Source organism: Grus americana, chromosome 8 (assembly GCF_028858705.1).
Source record: "Grus americana isolate bGruAme1 chromosome 8, bGruAme1.mat, whole genome shotgun sequence".
In the NCBI taxonomy this organism is placed as follows: Eukaryota; Metazoa; Chordata; class Aves; order Gruiformes; family Gruidae; genus Grus; species Grus americana.
In genome coordinates, this window is record NC_072859.1 from 33,157,885 (window position 1) to 33,162,099 (window position 4,215).

Sequence of the window (4,215 nt, forward strand, 5' to 3'; positions counted from 1 at the left end):
CCAAATGTTAACCTATTCTAAGTGCCGTTCAGGCACAGAAGGCACAAATGTTGCCGATCCGAATAATAAGCGTCACGTGTATTCATTAAAGCACCTTTTTTCCTTTTATGAGAAAGAAGTGACTAATAGATGGATTTCAGGCAGAACTAGATCAAGTCTGTATGTGTGTCAGGGCTGGCGTGTGCATTTGCACGTGTTAATTGGGTTAATATTCCAAAAAGCCAAAACCCCGCACATCATTTGTCTAAATTAGTAACCTCTGCACTGTTGAATCCTACTAACAATTGGCATAATATTACTTTTAGATGCTGCATGTATGTGAAGATGTTTGGCTTGATCTTGCTTAATATTTTTCATTAATAGCCCAGAAGAGGGAGTAAACAACGTATTTATGGAATTTAGATGTCAAAATGAGGAGAATTGTGAATGTCAGTGAGAGCTAGAAAACAGAAAATTCCTGTTTAGTGAAGCGCAAGTTAATGTAGTTTTAGCAAAAATAATGCAAAACCCTTGAGTGGTTCCTTTGGGTAACAGTGGACAGGAAATGGAGACACAAAGTTGTAATTTGCTGTCACATTTAAAAAAAAAAAATGCAATCCTATGCTGCATCAGTAAAAGCTTCTGTCACAGAGTAGGGGGATATAATTGGTGTAATCTGGTTTCACCAATGCTCTCCTTCCTGCTTACCTTTCCTCGAGGAAGGTGTTTACTAATTAAAGTGCAGAGAAGATGAGGTAAAATTATCAGGGGTGTGCATGGGTGGGTTTAAGGAACGCTTAACTTGTAGCTATGTGGCTTTGTTACTCTACAGCTGAAGAGCAAGGTCAGGGAGGGAGAGGAGCACCGCAGTTTACTCCTATGTGGTGTGTGTGTGCTCTGCTAAGGGGGAGAGGAGTTGGGGGGAATGGTAAAGGACAGACAGACATCTGTGGGGAAGGGGAGGATGCTCAAGGAAAAGCTTCCTGCAGGAATCCGAGGCTGCGTAGTATTCTACCCCAGCAGCGCTGAAAGCCTTACAGTGCAAGGCTGTTAAAAACCAGACTGGCCCAAAGCCTGACAAATGCTCGGTAAAGAACAATCTGCATTCAGCAGATTAGTTGAATCAATAACGTCTTTTCCATTTACAGCTTCTGTTGTTGTAGTAATAATAATAAAATGTAATAAGCTTCAGAGGCTTTAACGCACAGGAGTCTGCAGTATTGGTAATGAAGTTGAAAGTGGTGCTGAGTTATGTGAAACTAACAAAAATATGTAGCTGTACAGTGGACTTTTTTCCCTGATTAGGTGGTATTTTTATTTTTTTTAAATTAAAGTTACTGTACAACACTAAGAGATGTCTCAAGTGATATATTCAAAGACTCACATCTCCTCTGAAAGACTTTATCCACCCTACCCCACTGCAGACCTCAGCCATCGTAACGTTACTGGGAACCAGCCTGGCAATATGGAAGACGTCAACGCTGCTCACCCAGTACACTTCCATTTTAAAGCAGGCAGGGTGAAAACAGACGGATGTTCTGGAAATGCACGTCATAAAACCAGTGATGACACTGCTTGGTGATTGCATTTTGTCATCAGACTAAACCTAAACTGCTCAGGCCTGATAATTCTGCAAGCTTTCCATGTACCTCGTGGTCTGCTGTGCGCTCAGCAGTACATCATGGGCTGCTCTGTCCCGCTGCGGTGCAGTAGCTTTAGCTGAGATGGGAACTAGGGGATGAATCTTCCTTCTCTGGCCAAAGTTCAGGTACCTTAGAAAATCTGCAGAAATGAGCTGCTGGTCAAAAGACCTTTGGTTTGGTATTCTTGTAATAGAAATGCTCCAATGGAAATTTAAGAGCTGTAGTATGTAAGCGTTAAAAGGGAAAATGTAGTTCTGCCATCCCAACAGCAAACTTCTCTGGAAGGTCGGAATAACTACATTGGCCTCAGTCTTTTTGCAACTTGTTAATAAAGGAATGTAATGGTTGAAACACCTTTGCTGAATTTATTTAAATAGTGGATTTTTTTCCTCCTTTTTGACTAAGGGCAAGAAAGACTGTGCTAGAACAGCAGCTGTGTTTTGGTCCTTTAATCTGCTAGCAAATCCTTTATTTTACCACAGTGGTATCTTATTTGAAGCCTGCTACAAATAGTTGTTAAATACTAATGGTTATTTTCAGATTATTTTTTCATGCTTCTTGTAGAAGGTTTATGCATAGAGAAGCCCATACGTTGCCCTGGTGCACTCGTTTACAGTGGTGACACAAGTTAAATTACCAAGTTACTAGAAATTAATGTTTTTTGGTAACTACAGGGGACTTTAATTGGAAGCTATGTTAATCGCATAGTAATTCTCTTTACCTCGTCTGCATTATCTCCTGAAAACTGTGCAATTAGTTTGTGTCATCACTGTTGCTGCTGCTGCCTTCAAACACAAACCAAATGAGCATTAGTTACTCACACACCCAGCAGTGGCCTATTTTTTTAAAGGACTTCCACAAATCACTGGCTGATTACTCGCTGGCCTGATGGAACCAGACTGCACGTACCACAGAAGGTAGCAATAGGAGCTCTTTTCAAAGTCTGAGCTTTTAATCACCTAATAACCTTTTTTTCTTTTCTGCCATTTCCTTTTGCCTTAGAAGAAATGCTTCTTTGTGTGTTTATAATATCTAACATTAGCTTGACACAACCTCAGGCCTCTAAATGATTAGCTGGGGCTCTGCGTTCGCCTTCTAGCAAAGATTGGTCTCATTTTTTCAAACTAATGTGAGACCTCGGTGTCCTCTTTGACTTGCCTCTACCTGGCCCAAACCCCATCCCACTTTCAGAACCCATGGTGAAGGTGTTGATGCCTCCCCAGCAGCGCTGGGGCTGGGAGCTCGGGGAACCCTCATGGTGCCAGGTAAAGGACTCTCCCTGTGACCTGGCTGTGCAGTTCCTCCATGGGAAAACCCCACCACCGGCATCTCAAGCCAAACTCATGACCTTTAAAAATGACTTTGGCCAGCACCCACCTTCCCTGCAGGCAATCAGGAAAGGCAGTGGTGGATTTCTGACAACTTTCCAGCCCAAAGTCTCAGACTGGGCTGGAGACAGGTGGAGAAACCCTGTGCGCTGGTTTAACTCCGTGGGGATCAAGCCAGCAGACCCTCAGGGTGGCTCTCTGGAAAGATGAGGCTGGAAGGCTGGTTTTGCCCCATAAGGACTCATCTACTGGCAATTTCTGAAGTGGCCATTTAGGAGAGGGAGTTATTTACTAATATTAGTAGAAACAACTGACCTCAGAGAGAAACGGGGTCTGGAGAATGGTAGACCACCTTCCAGAAGGCCTAGAAATAGAAAGATCCTCAAGACCATGCCTCAGTGCCCATCTGTGGCTACCAGCAGAGTTGCTTGTTTGGACTGCCTGTCTTTAAAGACTAGTTTTTCCTCTCGGCAGAGCTGCAAACTGAAAGCACTCTCATTTGCTACTGAAGGGCTCCCAGCAGCTCTGCTCCTGTGGGAACAGCTAGGTGGGAGTCCCCCAAGCACTTGGCAGTTGTATTTTTCCCACAGTATTAATGAGGCACCCCTAAATGACAAGAACATGAGTAGGTAACTCAGAACTACATAAAGGCAGCTGCTGGATTTCCTTACAGGTGCGGTGGCAGCTGATGTTGAGGTGATGCCACGCGTCCCCTCACCTGATTGTCAAAGGCAAAGCTGGCTTCGTATTCTGAACAAAACCCACTCTTCCCTGGTTCCTGTGCGAGGCAAGACCATGTGAGCCTGGATGGGTTTGTGGTGAGCTCGCTGGCTCCCAGAGGAGTCTACACAGCCTTGCACTTTTAAAACGATGTGGTAAATACACCGGATTGACACATAGCATGGTGACGTGCTCCTTGGTTAAAGCAGTAACAGCAAACAAGTGGTTGTTCTACGTACATCAGCTGGCACTTAAACATCAGGTTCCTTCATCTGCAATTGGTATGAAAATGCAGTTGAAAAGGGGGAGTGTGGATGTGGAAGAAGGAATCTCCCTCCTCCCCTGAGCTCTGCCTGGCTGTGCAGTGGCCACAGGCAGCATCTGCCACCGCCCGGCTCTGCTGGAGAGGCAACGACAGGCCCCAAGCTTGGGCTTTGCCCTTGCCCTACAAATTTTTTACTCCAAGGAAAGTCTTTTGTGTCTTTTTTTTTTAAATTTAACTTACCCCTCCAAACCCAGAAGCGTTGGTAGTGAGAAGTTCAGTT